At 36.4% G+C, this 18,534-nt stretch overlaps 3 non-coding genes across 3 annotated transcripts; all 3 read left to right on the top strand.

The window, feature by feature from the left end:
- The first annotated feature begins 210 nt into the window (after window positions 1–210).
- Window positions 211–2,007, top strand: IAQ61_008584. Its single transcript, XR_010715519.1, has one exon. It is a non-coding gene; the product is annotated as an 18S ribosomal RNA (ribosomal RNA).
- Window positions 2,008–8,409: 6,402 nt separating this feature from the next.
- On the top strand, window positions 8,410–10,206 carry IAQ61_008583. Its single transcript, XR_010715518.1, has one exon. It is a non-coding gene; the product is annotated as an 18S ribosomal RNA (ribosomal RNA).
- Window positions 10,207–16,590: 6,384 nt separating this feature from the next.
- Window positions 16,591–18,387, top strand: IAQ61_008582. Its single transcript, XR_010715517.1, has one exon. It is a non-coding gene; the product is annotated as an 18S ribosomal RNA (ribosomal RNA).
- The last annotated feature ends 147 nt before the right edge of the window (window positions 18,388–18,534 follow it).

Raw genomic sequence — 18,534 nt, 5'->3', positions numbered from 1 at the left:
AACACGCGGAAACGCCTATTAGGCTTTGTTGCGGACTATTCCTTAAGAAACTTAGTAGGGGCAATTAAATTAGTTACTAGTTGTAACTAGTGCCTTGTGTGCTATTATACTAGTAGCTAGAATCGCTTCTGCGATTTCTTATCACGTACTTTCTGCCTCCTTTTAGGGGTAGTGCTTGTGCGCTTCAGCGTATTAGGCATTAGGATTATTACCTAGTTAATTCTACTAGTAGTTATATGCTTATCTTAAAGATTAAGCTATATATGTCTAAGTATAAGCAATTATACCGTAAAACTGCAAATAGCTTATTAAATTAGTTATCGTTTATTTGATAGTACCTTACTACTTAGATAACTATAGTAATTCTAGAGCTAATACATACTAAAAACCCTAACTTTAGAAGGGGTGTATTTATTAGATAAAAAACTAACGCCCTTTAGGGCTTCTTAGTAATTCATAATAACTTTATGGATCGCATAGCCTTGCGCTGGCGACGGTTCATTTAAATTTCTGCCCTATTAACTTTTAATAGTAAGGTATTAGCTTACTATAGTTTTAACAGGTAACAGGGAATTAGGGTTTAATTCTAGAGAGGGAGCCTAAGAAACAGCTACTACATCTAAGGAAGGCAGCAGGCGCGCAAATTACCTAATCCTAACATAGGGAGGTAGTGACAATAAATACTAATATAGGGCTCTTTTAGGTCTTGTAATTAGAATAAGTACAATTTAAACCTCTTAACAAGGAATAATTAGAGGGCAAGTCTAGTGCTAGCAGCTGCGGTAATTCTAGCTCTAATAGCGTATATTAAAGTTGTTGCAGTTAAAAAGCTTATAGTTAAAACTTAGGTCTAGCTAGCAGGTCCGCCTCACCGCGTGTACTTGTCTGGCCAGGCCTTCCTTCTAGAGAACCTTATACCCTTTACTAGGCGTGTTAGGGACTAGGACTTTTACTTTAAAAAAATTAGAGTATTTAAAGCAGGCCTTTGCTTAAATACGTTAGCATAGAATAATAGAATAGGACGTGCAGTCCTATTTTGTTAGTTTCTAGGACCGCTATAATAATTAATAGGGATAGTTAGGGGCATTAGTATTCAATTATTAGAGGTGAAATTCTTAGATTTATTAAAGACTAACTACTACGAAAGCATTTGCTAAGGATGTTTTTATTAATTAGTAAACAAAAGTTAGGGGATCAAAGACAATTAGATACCATCATAGTCTTAACTGTAAACTATGCTAACTAGGGATTAGGCGATGTTCTTTTTCTAACTCGCTTAGCACCTTACGAGAAATCAAAGTTTTTAGGTTCTAGGGGGAGTATGGTCGCAAGGCTAAAACTTAAAGAAATTAACGGAAGGGCACCACTAGGCGTAGAGCCTGCGGCTTAATTTAACTTAACATAGGGAAACTTACTAGGTCTAGATGAAATAAGAATTAATAGATTAAGAGCTCTTTCTTAATTTTTTAGGTAGTAGTGCATGGCCGTTCTTAGTTAGTAGAGTAATTTGTCTACTTAATTGCGATAATAAACAAGACCTTAACCTACTAAATAGCTAGGCTAGCTTTAGCTAGTCGCCGGCTTCTTAGAGGGACTATTAGCTTAAGCTAATAGAAGTTTAAGGCAATAACAGGTCTATAATGCCCTTAGATGTTCTAGGCCGCACGCGCGCTACACTAACAGAGCTAACAAGTTCTTTACCTTAACCAAAAGGTCTAGGTAATCTTGTTAAACTCTGTCGTGCTAGGGATAGAGCATTGCAATTATTACTCTTTAACAAGGAATACCTAGTAAGCGCGTGTTATTAGCATGCGTTAATTACGTCCCTACCCTTTATACACACCGCCTGTCGCTACTACTAATTAAATAGCTTAGTAAGGCCTTTAGACTAGCTTAGGGAGGTTAGCAACAACCACCCTAAGCTAGAAAGTTCGTTAAACTCGGTTATTTAGAGGAAGTAAAAGTCATAACAAGGTTTCTGTAGGTAAACCTGCAGAAGGATCATTACCTATTTTTAAAGCACTGCCGCCTCAATTAGTAGTAGTAGTCTACTTTAATTCTGCCCATGTTTTTTACGTACTATTTGTTTCCTTAGTAGGCTTACCTACTAATTAGATCCCCTAAAACCACTTATAATTGTAGTTAGCGTTAGTAACACTATAATAAATTACAACTTTTAACAACAGATCTCTTAGTTCTAGCATTAATAAAGAACGCAGCGAAATGCGATAAGTAGTGTAAATTGCAGAATTTAGTAAATCATTAAATCTTTAAACGCATATTGCGCCCCTTAGTATTCTATAGGGCATGCCTATTTAAGCGTTATTTGTACCCTTAAGCTCTGCTTAGTGTTAGGTGTTTGTTCTACTTAGGACTTGCCTTAAAACAATTAGTAGCTAGCATATTAGCCTAGAGCGCAGCATATTTTGCGCCTCTTGTTATAGTTGTTAGCATCTATTAAGACACTTTTTAAGCTCTTAACCTTAGATTAGGTAGGGATACCCGCTAAACTTAAGCATATTAATAAGCGGAGGAAAAGAAACTAACAGGGATTGCCCTAGTAACGGCGAGTGAAGCGGCAATAGCTTAAATTTAAAATCTAGCTCTTTTAGGGTCCGAGTTATAATTTGCAGAGGGCGCTTTGGCATTAGCAGCGGTCTAAGTTCCTTAGAACAGGACGTTATAGAGGGTAAGAATCCTATACGTAGTTGCTGGCCTTTACTGTGTAAAGCCCCTTTAACAAGTTAAGTTGTTTAGGAATATAGCTCTAAATAGGAGGTAAATTTCTTCTAAAGCTAAATACTAGCTAGAGACTAATAGCGCACAAGTAGAGTAATTAAAAGATAAAAAGCACTTTAGAAAGAGAGTTAAATAGCATATAAAATTGTTAAAAGGGAAGCGCTTGCAGCTAGACTTGCCTGTAGTTGCTTATCTAGGCTTTTGTCTAGTGCACTCTTCTACAGGCAGGCTAGTATTAGTTTAGGCGGTTAGATAAAGGTCTCTATCACGTACCTCCCTTTAGGGAGGCCTTATAGGGGAGACGACATGTAACTAGCCTAGACTAAGGTCTGCGCATCTACTAGGATGCTGGCGTAATAGCTATAAGCGGCCCGTCTTAAAATACAGACTAAGGAGTCTAATATCTATGCAAGTGTTTAGGTGTTAAGCCTAGACGCGTAATAAAAGTAAACAGAGGTAGGAACCCTTTTAGGGTGCACTATTAACTAATCCTAATGTCTTTAGAAGGATTTAAGTAAGAGCATAGCTATTAGGACCTAAAAGATAGTGAACTATGCTTAAATAGGGTAAAGCTAGAGGAAACTCTAGTAGAGGCTTGTAGCAGTTCTAACGTGCAAATTAATTGTTAAATTTAGGCATAGGGGCGAAAGACTAATTAAACTATCTAGTAGCTAGTTCCTACTAAAGTTTCCCTTAGGATAGCAGTAACGTATTTAGTTTTATAAGGTAAAGCGAATAATTAGAGGCCTAGGGGTTAAAACAACCTTCACCTATTCTTAAACTTTAAATATGTAAGAAGTCCTTATTACTTAATTAAACGTGGACACTTAAATGTACTATTACTAGTAGGCCATTTTTAGTAAGCAGAACTAGTAATACAGGATAAACTAAACGCAGGGTTAAGGTGCTAGAATACACGCTTATTAGACACCACAAAAGGTATTAGTTTATCTAGACAGCAGGATAGTAGCTATAGAAGTTAGAATCCACTAAGGAGTGTATAATAACTTACCTGCTAAATAAACTAGCCCTAAAAATAGATAGCGCTTAAGCGTGTTACCTATACCCTGCTGCTAGGGCAAGATTTAAGCCTTAGCAAGTAGGCAGGCATAGAGGCTCGTGACAAAGCCTTAGGGGTAACCCTAGGTAGAACAGCCTCTAGTGCAGATCTTAGTAGTAGTAGCAAATACTTAAATAAGAACTTTAAGGACTAAAGTAGGGAAAGGTTCTGTGTAAACAGCAGTTAGACACGGGTTAGTTAATCCTAAGAGATAGGGTAATTCCGTTTTAATATTAGTGCTTGCGCCGCGCCCTTAAAAGGGAAGCTAGTTAATATTCTAGCACCTAGATATAGATTCTCTGCGGCAACGCAACTAAGAGCGGAGACCTTAGCGGGAGCCCTAAGAAGAGTTCTCTTTTCTTCTTAACAGTCTATTACCCTAAAATTGGTTTGTCTAGAGCTAGGGTTTAATAGCTAGAAGAGCGCTGCACTTTTGCAGCGTTTAGTGCGCTCCTAATAAGCCTTAAAAATCTACTTAAAGAAATAGTTTTTACGCTAGGTCGTACTTATAACCGCAGCAGGTCTCTAAGGTAAAAAGCCTCTAGTTAATAGAATAATATAGATAAGGGAAGTTAGCAAAATAGATCCATAACTTTAGGAAAAGGATTAGCTCTAAGGGTTAGGTACGTTAGGCCTTAGGGAGAAGCCTCTAGCGCAGAAGGGCACTAACCGCAAGGTAGGCGCCTCTTAGCGCTAGGGTGCAGACACCCTTAGCAGGTTTTGGCCGTCTAGCGTACGTTTAACAACTAACTTAGAACTAGTATAGATAAGGGGAATCTAACTATCTAATTAAAACATAGCATTATAATAGCTAGAAAGTAGTGTTAACGCAATGTGATTTCTGCCTAGTGCTCTAAATATTAAAGCGAAGAGATTTAACTAAGCGCGGGTAAATAGCAGGAGTAACTATAACTCTCTTAAGGTAGCTAAATACCTTATTATCTAATTAGTAACGCGTATAAATAGATTAACAAGATTCCTACTATCCCTATCTACTATCTAGCGAAACCATAGCTAAGGGAACAGGCTTAGCTAAATTAGCGGGGAAAGAAGACCCTGTTAAGCTTAACTCTAGTTTAATATTGTGAAAAGATATAGGGGGTGTAGAATAGGTAGGAGCTTTAGCGCTAGTAAAATACTACTACCCTTATCGTTTTTTTACTTATTTAATAAAGCGGAGCTAGGCCTTACTACCTAACTTCTAGCGTTTAAGGTCCTTTGTAGGCTAATCTAGGTTAAAGATATTGTTAGGTAGGGAGTTTAGCTAGGGCGGCACATCTATTAAACTATAACGCAGGTGTCCTAAGGGGGACTTATAGAGAACAGAAATCTCTAGTAGAGTAAAAGGGCAAAAGTCCCCTTAATTTTAATTTTTAGTGTGAATACAAACTATAAAAGTGTAGCCTATTAATCCTTTAGTCCCTTAAAATTTAAGGCTAGAGGTGCTAGAAAAGTTACCATAGGGATAACTAGCTTGTGGCAGCCAAGCGTTTATAGCGACGTTGCTTTTTAATCCTTTAATATTAGCTCTTCCTATTATACTAAAGCAGAATTTGGTAAGCGTTAGATTGTTCACCCACTAATAGGGAACGTAAGCTAGGTTTAGACTGTTGTAAGACAGGTTAGTTTTACCCTACTAATAACCTTGCCCTAATAGTAATACCGCTTAGTACAAGAGGAACCGCGGTTTTAGATAATTAGTTTTTGCGGCTGTCTAACTAGGCATTGCCGCAAAGCTACTATCTACTAGATTATAGCTAAACGCCTCTAAGTTAGAATCCATGCTAGAATAGGGTGATTTCCGCCTACACTAGTTAGATACAAATAGGCCTTTAGCCTAGAACCTTACTAGATTAGCGTTAGCAGCCCTATTAAAGTTAGGGTTGTTAGCTAGTGTATTGTAATTGTACAGTGCGCAGGATTAAATCCTTTACAGATAACTTAGTTGTCTAGCTAGGTCGTGTAAGTAGTTAAGTAGCCTTGTTATTACGAGCTACTAAGCGTAAGCCCGTTGCTAGCTTGGTTAAAATTAGGATATTATGCCCTCCTTATTTGCAAAACTGCTGCCTAAACAGCTGCTATTAATAGAAGGAAGAGGGCTATAGCAAACAAGTTATATAGTAATTGCAAGATAGAGAGGGCTAGAGCTAGGAGCAATCCTCGCAAAATATACAAAAGAACAGGTTGTGTGTGTACGTACCTTAGGCAGTTAATATATAGCATAGGAAGATTAAGAAAGGATTTAAGATAATCTATATAGATTTTTAGGCGGTGATCTATAACTTAAGAGCGTTCTATAACTTTTTATTTTTTAGGGGTACTGTTCTATAACTTTATAGCCTTCTATACTTGAAAATTCCTCTAGGCTATTCTATAACTATAGATTATTTAAACCTTTAGGGTATTCTATTAATATTTAAAAAAATCCTGTAGGCTATTCTATAAGCTTAGGGCGTTCTATAACTTTAGGGCGTTCTATAACTTTTTATTTTTTAGGTGTAGTGTTCTATAACTTTAGGGCGTTGTATAACTTTTTCTTTTTTAGAGGTAGTGTTCTATAACTTTAGGGCGTTCTATAACTTTAGGGCGTTCTATAACTTTAGGGCGTTCTACAACTTTTTATTTTTTAGGGGTAGTGTTCTATAACTTTAGGGCGTTCTATAACTTTAGGGCGTTCTATAACTTTAGGGCGTTCTATAACTTTAGGGCGTTCTATAACTTTTTATTTTTTAGGGTTAGTATTCTATAATATTAGAGTGTTCTATAACTTTTTCTTTTTTAGAGGTAGTGTTCTATAATATTAGAGTGTTCTATAACTTTTTATTTTTTAGGGTTAGTATTCTATAATATTAGAGTGTTCTATAACTTTTTCTTTTTTAGAGGTAGTGTTCTATAATATTAGAGTGTTCTATAACTTTTTCTTTTTTAGAGGTAGTGTTCTATAACTTTAGGGCGTTCTATAACTTTAGGGCGTTCTATAACTTTAGGGCGTTCTACAACTTTTTATTTTTTAGGTGTAGTGTTCTATAACTTTAGGGCGTTCTATAACTTTTTCTTTTTTAGAGGTAGTGTTCTATAACTTTAGAGCGTTCTATAACTTTTTCTTTTTTAGAGGTAGTGTTCTATAACTTTAGGGCGTTCTACAACTTTTTATTTTTAGGGGTAGCGTTCTATAACTTTAGGGCGTTCTATAACTTTAGGGCCTTCTATAAGCTTAGGGTGTTCTATAACTTTAGGGCGTTCTATAACTTTAGGGCGTTCTATAACTTTTTATTTTTTAGGGTTAGTGTTCTATAACTTTAGCGCGTTCTATACCTTTTATTTATTCTATTACTTTAGTCCTTTCTATAACTTTAGACTATTCTATACTAGTAGCTATTATATCCTTTTTATAATACTTATTATATCATACTATTATCTATTATTCTTTACTGTTAAGTATATCCTTATATTTTATAAAACCTTTTCTCTACTAGCTAGTCCTACTATACTTTCTTTTATAACCTACTAGTATTAAATAATACCTTTATATTCTTCTTTTATACTATCTCTATTTCTTGCCTTATCTATTAAGTAGATATAGATAGAGCTAATAGATCTATAGTTAATATAGATACAGTAGTTATAGTAGAGTATAGATATTAGAGTAGATATCCTTATCTATATATTTACCTACTACTAATAAAATTCCAAGTTACTCTTATCTAGCGAATACAGGTTTATAGTTTATATAGGGCTGCGCATGTCTACACGGTTTTATATACAAAAAAGTGTACCTCTAAGCTATTTTCTGCTGCACTAACCCCGCAACGCAAAAATCAAACCAAAACCTATTCCTATAATATATAAGGAGGGCAAATAGATTCTTAAATACTAAATGCCTAACTAACTAACTAAGGTTAAATCTGCTGCGCGCAGTTCTTGGATTAGGCGGTTAAACTAGCGTTGTTAGGCACTAAGGGGGCAATTTTTGCTTGTGTCCGCGTCTATACTCCCTACAACTCCCTGTTGTTAGCGCTCTACGCCTATTTTAGCGGCAGTTAGACTAAATTTAAAAGTTTTAGTTTTATAATAGCTAGCCTTGTTTCCTAGATTTCTGCCTAGTTTAGATTCGCTCCAATTAGTAGGTAATTAGGGGCTTAGAGATTGCTCTTCTACTTAACTAGGCAGGCCTAGGCCTATATGCTAAAGCAACCCTGCTGTTGCGCCTAGTTTTGTGGTTAGCACCTGAAGTCCTACTGTTAAAGTTTTAGCAGTAGGCAAAATTTAGGGTCTGTAGATAGCTAGCACTGCCAAACTATTTAACAGATCTTAGGGGACAGCCCTGCCTAGCATCCGCTCCTAGTAAGCGTGGCAAAGCGTAGGTTTTCTCTACTTAAGGCATGTATGTGGCGAGTTTAAACACGCGGAAACGCCTATTAGGCTTTGTTACGGACCATTCCTTAAGAAACTTAGTAGGGGCAATTAAATTAGTTGCTAGTTGTAACTAGTGCCTTGTGTGCTGTTATGCTAGTAGCTAGAATTGCTTCTACGATTTCTTATCACGTACTTTCCGCCTCCTTTTAGGGGTAGTGCTTGTGCGCTTTAGCGTATTAGGTATTAGGATTGTTACCTAGTTAATTCTGCTAGTAGTTATATACTTATCTTAAAGATTAAGCTATGCATGTCTAAGTATAAGCAATTATACTGTGAAACTGCAAATGGCTTATTAAATTAGTTATCGTTTATTTGATAGTACCTTACTACTTAGATAACTGTGGTAATTCTAGAGCTAATACATACTAAAAACCCTAACTTTAGAAGGGGTGTATTTATTAGATAAAAAACCAACGCCCTTTAGGGCTTCTTAGTAATTCATAATAACTTTACAGATCGCATGGCCTTGCGCCGGCGACGGTTCATTTAAATTTCTGCCTTATTAACTTTCAATAGTAAGGTATTAGCTTACTATAGTTTTAACAGGTAACAGGGAATTAGGGTTTAATTCTAGAGAGGGAGCCTAAGAAACGGCTACCACATCTAAGGAAGGCAGCAGGCGCGCAAATTACCTAATCCTAACACAGGGAGGTAGTAACAATAAATACTAATATAGGGCTCTTTTAGGTCTTGTAATTAGAATAAGTATAATTTAAACCTCTTAATAAGGAACAATTAGAGGGCAAGTCTAGTGCTAGCAGCCGCAGTAATTCTAGCTCTAATAGCGTATATTAAAGTTGTTGCAGTTAAAAAGCTTGTAGTTAAAACTTAGGTCTAGCTAGCAGGTCTGCCTTACCGCGTGTACTTGTCTAGCTAGGCCTTCCTTCTAGAGAACCTTATGCCCTTTACTAGGCGTGTTAGGGACTAGGACTTTTACTTTAAAAAAATTAGAGTGTTTAAAGCAGGCCTTTGCTTAAATACGTTAGCATAGAATAATAGAATAGGACGTGCAGTCCTATTTTATTAGTTTCTAGGACCGCCGTAATAATTAATAGGGATAGTTAGGGGCATTAGTATTTAATTGTTAGAGGTGAAATTCTTAGATTTATTAAAGACTAACTACTGCGAAAGTATTTGCCAAGGATATTTTTATTAATTAGTAAACAAAAGTTAGGGGATTAAAGACAATTAGATACTGTCGTAGTCTTAACCATAAACTATGCTAACTAGGGATTAGGCGATGTTCTTTTTCTAACTCGCTTGGCACCTTACAAGAAATTAAAGTTTTTAGGTTCTAGGGGGAGTATGGTCGCAAGGCTAAAACTTAAAGAAATTAACAGAAGGGCACTACTAGGCGTGGAGCCTGCGGCTTAATTTAACTTAACACGGGGAAACTCACCAAGTCTAGATAAAATAAGGATTAACAGATTAAGAGCTCTTTCTTAATTTTTTAGGTAGTAGTGCATGGCTATTCTTAGTTAGTAGAGTAATTTATCTGCTTAATTGCGATAATAAACAAGACCTTAACCTGCTAAATAGCTAGGCTAGCTTTAGCTAGTCGCTGGCTTCTTAGAGGGACTATTAGCTTAAGCTAATAGAAGTTTAAGGCAATAACAGGTCTATAATACCCTTAGATGTTCTAGGCCGCACGCGCGCTACACTAACAGAGCTAATAAGTTCTTTACCTTAACTAAAAGGTCTAGGTAATCTTATTAAACTCTATTGTGCTAGGGATAGAGCATTACAATTATTGCTCTTTAACAAGGAATGCCTAGTAAGCGCGTGTCATTAGCATGCGTTAATTACGTCCCTACCCTTTATACACACCGCCCGTCGCTACTACTAATTAAATAGCTTAGTAAGGCCTTTAGACTAGCTTAGGGAGGTTAGTAATAACTACCCTAAGCTAGAAAGTTCGTTAAACTTAGTTATTTAGAGGAAGTAAAAGTCGTAACAAGGTTTCTGTAGGTAAACCTGCAGAAGGATTATTACCTATTTTTAAAGCACTGCCGCCTTAATTAGTGGCGGCAGTCTACTTTAATTCTGCCTATGTTTTTTGCGTACTATTTGTTTCCTTAGTAGGCTTGCCTACTAATTAGATCCCCTAAAACCACTTGCAATTGTAGTTAGCGTTAGTAACACTGTAATAAATTACAACTTTTAACAACAGATCTCTTAGTTCTAGCATTAATAAAGAACGCAGCGAAATGCGATAAGTAGTATAAATTGTAGAATTTAGTAAATTATCAAATCTTTAAACGCACATTGCGCCCCTTAGTATTCTATAGGGCATGCCTGTTCAAGCGTTATTTGTACCCTTAAGCTCTACTTAGTGTTAGGTGTTTGTTCTACTTAGGACTTGCCTTAAAACAATTGGCAGCTAGCATATTAGCCTAGAGCGCAGCATATTTTGCGCCTCTTGTTATAGTTATTAGTATCTATTAAGACACTTTTTAAGCTCTTAACCTTAGATTAGGTAGGGATACCCACTAAACTTAAGCATATTAATAAGCAGAGGAAAAGAAACTAACAGGGATTGCCCTAGTAACAGTAAGTGAAGCAGCAACAGCTCAAATTTAAAATCTAGCTCTTTTAGGGTCTAAGTTGTAATTTACAGAGGGCGCTTTAGCGTTAGCAGCAGTCTAAGTTCCTTAGAACAGGACGTTATAGAGGGTAAGAATCCTATACGTAGTTGCTAGCCTTCGCCGTGTAAAGCCCCTTTAACAAGTTAAGTTGTTTAGGAATGTAGCTCTAAATAGGAGGTAAATTTCTTCTAAAGCTAAATACTAGCCAGAGACTAATAGCGCACAAGTAGAGTAATTAAAAGATAAAAAGCACTTTAGAAAGAGAGTTAAATAGCACGTAAAATTGTTAAAAGGGAAGCGCTTGCAGCTAGACTTGCCTGTAGTTACTTATCTAGGCTTTTGTCTAGTGCACTCTTCTATAGGCAGGCCAGCATTAGTTTAGGCAGTTAGATAAAGGTCTCTATTACGTACCTCCCTTTAGGGAGGCCTTATAGGGGAGACGACATGCAACTAGCCTAGACTAAGGTCTATGTATCTGCTAGGATGCTAGCGTAATAGCTATAAGCGGCCCATCTTAAAACACAGACCAAGGAGTCTAACATCTATATAAGTGTTTAGGTGTTAAGCCTAGACGCGTAATAAAAGTAAACAGAGGTAGGAACCCTTTTAGGGTGCACCATTAACTAATCCTAATATCTTTGGAAGGATTTAAGTAAGAGCATAGCTATTAGGACCCAAAAGATAGTGAACTATACTTAAATAGGGTAAAGCTAGAGGAAACTCTAGTAGAGGCTCGCAGCAGTTCTAACGTGCAAATTAATCGTTAAATTTAGGCATAGGGGCGAAAGACTAATCAAACTATCTAGTAGCTAGTTCCTGCTAAAGTTTCCCTTAGGATAGCAGTAACGTATTTAGTTTTATAAGGTAAAGCAAATAATTAGAGGCCTAGGGGTTAAAATAACCTTTACCTATTCTTAAACTTTAAATATGTAAGAAGTCCTTGTTACTTAATTAAACGTGGACACTTAAATATACTGTTACTAGTAGGCCATTTTTAGTAAGTAGAACTAGCAATGCGGGATAAACCAAACGCGGGGTTAAGGTGCTAGAATGCACGCTTATTAGACACCACAAAAGGTGTTAGTTTATCTAGACAGCAGGACAGTAGCTATAGAAGTTAGAATCCGCTAAGGAGTGTGTAATAACTCACCTACTAAATAAACTAGCCCTAAAAATAGATAGCGCTTAAGCGTGTTACCTATACCCCGCCGCTAGGGCAAGATTTAAGCCCTAGCGAGTAGGCAGGCGTGGAGGCTCGTAACAAAGCCTTAGGGGTAACCCTAGGTAGAACAGCCTCTAGTGCAGATCTTGGTAGTAGTAGCAAATACTTAAATAAGAACTTTAAGGACTAAAGTAGGGAAAGGTTCTGTGTAAACAGCAGTTAGACACAGGTTAGTTAATCCTAAGAGATAGGGTAATTCTATTTTAATATTAGTGCTTGCGCTGCGCCCTTAAAAGGGAAGCTAGTTAATATTCTAGCACCTAGATATAGATTCTCCGCAGCAACGCAACTAAGAGCAGAGACCTTAGTAGGAGCCCTAAGAAGAGTTCTCTTTTCTTCTTAATAGTCTGTCACCCTAAAATCAGTTTATCTAGAGCTAGGGTTTAATAGCTAGAAGAGCGCTGCACTTTTGCAGCGTTTGGTGCGCTCCTAACAAGCCTTAAAAATCTACTTAAAGAAATAGTTTTTACGCTAGGTCGTACTTATAACTGCAGCAGGTCTCTAAGGTAAAAAGCCTCTAGTTAATAGAATAATATAGATAAGGGAAGTTAGCAAAATAGATCTGTAACTTTAGGAAAAGGATTAGCTCTAAGGGTTAGGTACGTTAGGCCTTAGGGAGAAGCCTCTAGCGCAGAAGGGCACTAACCGCAAGGTAGGCGCCTCTTAGCGCTAGGGTGCAGATACCCTTAGCAGGTTTCGGCCGTCTAGCGTACGTTTAACAACTAACTTAGAACTAGTATAGATAAGGGGAATCTAACTGTCTAATTAAAACATAGTATTGTAATAGCTAGAAAGTGGTGTTAACGCAATGTGATTTCTGCCTAGTGCTCTAAATGTTAAAGCGAAGAGATTTAACTAAGCGCGGGTAAATAGTAGGAGTAACTATAACTCTCTTAAGGTAGCTAAATACCTCGTTATCTAATTAGTAACGCGCATAAATAGATTAATAAGATTCCTACTATCCCTATCTACTATCTAGCGAAACCACAGCTAAGGGAACGGGCTTAGCTAAATTAGTAGGGAAAGAAGACCCTGTTAAGCTTAACTCTAGTTTAACATTATAAAAAGATATAGGGGGTGTAGAATAGGTAGGAGCTTTAGCGCTAGTAAAATACTACTACCCTTATTATTTTTTTACTTATTCAATAAAGCAGAGCTAGGCCTCACCACCTAACTTCTAGCGTTTAAGGTCCTTTGTAGGCTAATCTAGGTTAAAGACATTATTAGGTAGGGAGTTTGGCTAGGGCAGCATATCTATTAAACTATAACGCAGGTGTCCTAAGGGGGACTTATAGAGAATAGAAATCTCTAGTAGAGCAAAAGGGCAAAAGTCCCCTTAATTTTGATTTTTAGTGTGAATACAAACCATAAAAGTGTAGCCTATTAATCCTTTAGTCCCTTAAAATTTGAGGCTAGAGGTGCTAGAAAAGTTACCACAGGGATAACTAGCTTGTAGCAGCCAAGCATTCATAGCGACGTTGCTTTTTAATCCTTTAATGTTAGCTCTTCCTATTATACTAAAGCAGAATTTAGTAAGCGTTAGATTGTTCACCCACTAATAGGGAACGTAAGCTAGGTTTAGACCGTTGTAAGACAGGTTAGTTTTACCCTACTAATAACCTTGCCCTAATAGTAATACTACTTAGTACGAGAGGAACTGCAGTTTTAGATAATTAGTTTTTGCGGCTATCTAACTAGGCATTGCCGCGAAGCTACTATCTGCTAGATTATAGCTAAACGCCTCTAAGTCAGAATCTATACTAGAATAGGGTAATTTCCGCCTGCACTAGTTAGATACAAATAGGCCTTTGGCCCAGAACCTTACTAGATTAGCGTTAGCAGCCCTATTAAAGTTAGGGTTGTTAGCTAGTATATTGCAATTATACAGTGCGCAGGATTAAATCCTTTGCAGATAACTTAGTTGTCTAGCTAGGTCGTGTAAGTAGTTAAGTAGCCTTGTTGTTACGAGCTACTAAGCGTAAGCCTATTGCTAGCTTAGTTAAAATTAGGATATTATGCCCTCCTTATTTGCAAAACTGCTGCCTAAATAGCTACTATTAATAGAAGGAAGAGGGCCATAGCAAACAAGTTATATAGTAATTGCAAGATAGAGAGGGCTAGAGCTAGGAGCAATCCTCGCAAAATATACAAAAGAACAGGTTGTGTGTGTACGTACCTTAGGCAGTTAATATATAGCATAGGAAGATTAAGAAAGGATTTAAGATAATCTATACAGATTTTTAGGCGGTGATCTATAACTTAAGAGCGTTCTATAACTTTTTATTTTTTAGGGGTACTGTTCTATAACTTTATAGCCTTCTATACTTAAAAATTCCTCTAGGCTATTCTATAACTATAGATTATTTAAACCTTTAGGGTATTCTATTAATATTTAAAAAAATCCTGTAGGCTATTCTATAAGCTTAGGGCGTTCTATAACTTTAGGGCGTTCTATAACTTTTTATTTTTTAGGTATAGTGTTCTATAACTTTAGGGCGTTGTATAACTTTTTCTTTTTTAGAGGTAGTATTCTATAACTTTAGGGCGTTCTATAACTTTAGGGCGTTCTACAACTTTTTATTTTTTAGGTGTAGTGTTCTATAACTTTAGGGCGTTCTATAACTTTAGGGCGTTCTATAACTTTAGGGCGTTCTATAACTTTAGGGCGTTCTATAACTTTTTATTTTTTAGGGTTAGTATTCTATAATATTAGAGTGTTCTATAACTTTTTCTTTTTTAGAGGTAGTGTTCTATAATATTAGAGTGTTCTATAACTTTTTATTTTTTAGGGTTAGTATTCTATAATATTAGAGTGTTCTATAACTTTTTCTTTTTTAGAGGTAGTGTTCTATAATATTAGAGTGTTCTATAACTTTTTCTTTTTTAGAGGTAGTGTTCTATAACTTTAGGGCGTTCTATAACTTTAGGGCGTTCTATAACTTTAGGGCGTTCTACAACTTTTTATTTTTTAGGTGTAGTGTTCTATAACTTTAGGGCGTTCTATAACTTTTTCTTTTTTAGAGGTAGTGTTCTATAACTTTAGAGCGTTCTATAACTTTTTCTTTTTTAGAGGTAGTGTTCTATAACTTTAGGGCGTTCTACAACTTTTTATTTTTAGGGGTAGCGTTCTATAACTTTAGGGCGTTCTATAACTTTAGGGCCTTCTATAAGCTTAGGGTGTTCTATAACTTTAGGGCGTTCTATAACTTTAGGGCGTTCTATAACTTTTTATTTTTTAGGGTTAGTGTTCTATAACTTTAGCGCGTTCTATACCTTTTATTTATTCTATTACTTTAGTCCTTTCTATAACTTTAGACTATTCTATACTAGTAGCTATTATATCCTTTTTATAATACTTATTATATCATACTATTATCTATTATTCTTTACTGTTAAGTATATCCTTATATTTTATAAAACCTTTTCTCTACTAGCTAGTCCTACTATACTTTCTTTTATAACCTACTAGTATTAAATAATACCTTTATATTCTTCTTTTATACTATCTCTATTTCTTGCCTTATCTATTAAGTAGATATAGATAGAGCTAATAGATCTATAGTTAATATAGATATAGTAGTTATAGTAGAGTATAGATATTAGAGTAGATATCCTTATCTATATATTTACCTACTACTAATAAAATTCTAAGTTACTCTTATCTAGCAAATACGGGTTTATGGTTTGTATAGGGCTGCGCATGTCTACATAGTTTTACATACAAAAAAGTGTACCTCCAAGCTATTTTCTGCTGCACTAACCCCGCGACGCAAAAATCAAACCAAAACCCATTCCTATAATATATAAGGAGGGCAAATAGATTCTTAAATACTAAATACCTAACTAACTAACTAAGGTTAAATCTGCTGCGCGCAGTTCTTAGATTGGGCGGTTAAACTAGCGTCGTTAGGCACTAAGGGGGCAATTTTTGCTCGTGTCCGCGTCTATACTCCCCACAACTCCCTATTGTTAGCGCTCTGCGCCTATTTTAGCGGTAGTTAGACTAAATTTAAAAGTTTTGGTTTTATAATAGCTAGCCTTGTTTCCTAGATTTCTGCCTAGTTTAGATTCGCTCTAATTAGTAGGTAATTAGGGGCTTAGAGATTGCTCTTCTACTTAACTAGGCAGGCCTAGGCCTATATGCTAAAGCAACCCTGCTATTACGCCTAGTTTTGTGGTTAGCACCTAAAGTCCTACTGTTAAAGTTTTAGTAGTGGGCAAAATTTAGGGTCTATAGATAGCTAGCACTGCCAAACTATTTAACAGATCTTAGGGGACAGCCCTGCCTAGCATCCGCTCCTAGTGAGCGTAGCAAAGCGTAGGTTTTCTCCACTTAAGGCATGTATGTGGCGAGTTTAAACACGCGGAAACGCCTGTTAGGCTTTGTTGCGGACCATTCCTTAAGAAACTTAGTAGGGGCAATTAAATTAGTTACTAGTTGTAACTAGTGCCTTATGTGCTGTTATGCTAGTAGCTAGAATTGCTTCTGTGATTTCTTATCACGTACTTTCTGCCTCCTTTTAGGGGTAGTGCTTGTGCGCTTCGGCGTATTAGGCATTAGGATTGTTACCTAGTTAATTCTGCTAGTAGTTATATACTTGTCTTAAAGATTAAGCCATACATGTCTAAGTATAAGCAATTATACCGTGAAACTGCGAATGGCTTATTAAATTAGTTATCGTTTATTTAATAGTACCTTACTACTTAGATAACTATAGTAATTCTAGAGCTAATATATGCTAAAAACCCTAACTTTAGAAGGGGTGTATTTATTAGATAAAAAACCAACGCCCTTTAGGGCTTCTTAGTAATTTATGATAACTTTACGGATCGCATAGCCTTGCGCTAGCGACAGTTTATTCAAATTTCTGCCCTATTAACTTTTAATAGTAAGGTATTAGCTTACTATAGTTTTAACGGGTAATAGGGAATTAGGGTTTAATTCTAGAGAGGGAGCCTAAGAAACAGCTACTACATCTAAGGAAGGCAGCAGGCGCGCAAATTACCTAATCCTAACACAGGGAGGTAGTAACAATAAATACTAATATAGGGCTCTTTTAGGTCTTGTAATTAGAATAAGTACAATTTAAACCTCTTAACGAGGAACAATTAGAGGGCAAGTCTAGTGCTAGCAGCCGCGGTAATTCTAGCTCTAATAGCGTATATTAAAGTTGTTGCAGTTAAAAAGCTTATAGTTAAAACTTAGGTCTAGCTAGCAGGTCCGCCTTACCGCGTGTACTTGTCTAGCTAGGCCTTCCTTCTAGAGAACCTTATGCCCTTCACTGGGCGTGTTAGGGACTAGGACTTTTACTTTAAAAAAATTAGAGTGTTCAAAGTAGGCCTTTGCTTAAATACGTTAGCATAGAATAATAGAATAGGACGTGCGGTCCTATTTTGTTAGTTTCTAGGACTACTATAATAATTAATAGGGACAGTTAGGGGCATTAGTATTTAATTATTAGAGGTAAAATTCTTGGATTTATTAAAGACTAACTACTGCGAAAGCATTTACTAAGGATGTTTTTATTAATTAGTAAATAAAAGTTAGGGGATTAAAGATGATTAGATACTATTGTAGTCTTAACCATAAACTATGCTAACTAGGGATCAGGCGATGTTCTTTTTCTAACTCGCTCGGCACCTTACAAGAAATCAAAGTTTTTAGGTTCTAGGGGGAGTATAGTCGCAAGGCTAAAACTTAAAGAAATTAATAGAAGGGCACTACTAGGCGTAGAGCCTGCGGCTTAATTTAACTTAACACGGGGAAACTTACTAGGTCTAGATAAAATAAGGATTAACAGATTAAGAGCTCTTTCTTGATTTTTTAGGTAGTAGTACATAGCTATTCTTAGTTAGTAGAGTGATTTGTCTGCTTAATTGCGATAATAAACAAGACCTTAACCTGCTAAATAGCTAGGCTAGCTTTAGCTAGTCGCCAGCTTCTTAGAGGGACTATTAGCTTAAGCTAATAGAAGTTTAAGGCAATAACAGGTCTATAATGCCCTTAGATGTTCTAGGCCGCACGCGCGCTACACTAACAGAGCTAACAAGTTCTTTACCTTAACTAAAAGGTCTAGGTAATCTTGTTAAACTCTGTTGTGCTAGGGATAGAGCATTGCAATTATTGCTCTTTAACAAGGAATGCCTAGTAAGCGCGTGTTATTAGCATGCGTTAATTACGTCCCTGCCCTTTATACACACCGCCTGTTGCTACTACTAATTAAATAGCTTAGTAAGGCCTTCGGACTAGCTTAGGGAGGTTAGCAACAACTACCCTAAGCTAGAAAGTTCATTAAACTTAGTTATTTAAAGGAAGTAAAAGTCGTAACAAGGTTTCTGTAGGTGAACCTGTAGAAGGATTATTACCTATTTTCAAAGCACTGCCGCCTTAATTAGTAGCGGCAGTCTACTTTAATTCTGCCCATATTTTTTGCGTACTATTTGTTTCCTTAGTAAGCTTGCCTACTAATTAGATCCCCTAAAACCACTTACAATTACAGTTAGTATTAGTA

This window comes from Plenodomus lingam (genome assembly GCF_022343315.1).
Source record: "Plenodomus lingam strain CAN1 chromosome Unknown contig_35, whole genome shotgun sequence".
Taxonomy (NCBI): domain Eukaryota; kingdom Fungi; phylum Ascomycota; class Dothideomycetes; order Pleosporales; family Leptosphaeriaceae; genus Plenodomus; species Plenodomus lingam.
Note: the sequence above shows the minus strand (reverse complement) of the source record. Positions and strands in the feature narration are given on the sequence as shown.